The 438-nt window shown below is 35.6% G+C and overlaps 1 protein-coding gene and 1 long non-coding RNA gene across 7 annotated transcripts in view; both read right to left on the reverse strand.

Annotated features, from left to right (window-relative positions):
* Positions 1-438, reverse strand: part of nrxn2b (neurexin 2b) — a 743906-nt gene that overhangs the window by 326392 nt on the left and 417076 nt on the right. The gene's annotated exons all lie outside the window — the stretch shown is intronic.
* The window catches only part of LOC116707242 (uncharacterized), a 5008-nt gene that overhangs the window by 941 nt on the left and 3629 nt on the right, over positions 1-438 (reverse strand). The gene's annotated exons all lie outside the window — the stretch shown is intronic.

The raw sequence follows: 438 nt of genomic DNA on the forward strand, positions 1-438 counted from the left end.
ATTATTAAATGTTTCAATATGTAGCCAATCAAATACCTTGTGCCTCTGCTTTAACAGTGGCATTAAGCAGACAGCTAGGGAAGCCTTGACTTAAAACCAGAGATTATTTCTAATATAATTTCAATAAATGTGAAATTATCACCAGCCATAAAGCATGCAATTAGTGTGTATGGAGTAAAAGTAAACCATTGGCTACGCTGTTGCATGTTGTTCCAAGTCAAGATCATGTTTATTGTTTCACAATCAACTATATCAACATTTTATGTTGATGCACTATATATATATTCCTATTATTTAATTTTAACAAATGGGCCTTACAACTGGCCCTTCATCTGCCTACTCCTGATCAGTCTGTACCTCTTACCCTCTCTCTAAATCTGCAGCCTCCTCTTCATCCCTCACATCAATTCTTCCTTTCCCTCTTCTCTTTCACTTATT

Source organism: Etheostoma spectabile, chromosome 19 (genome assembly GCF_008692095.1).
Source record: "Etheostoma spectabile isolate EspeVRDwgs_2016 chromosome 19, UIUC_Espe_1.0, whole genome shotgun sequence".
Classification (NCBI taxonomy): Eukaryota; Metazoa; Chordata; class Actinopteri; order Perciformes; family Percidae; genus Etheostoma; species Etheostoma spectabile.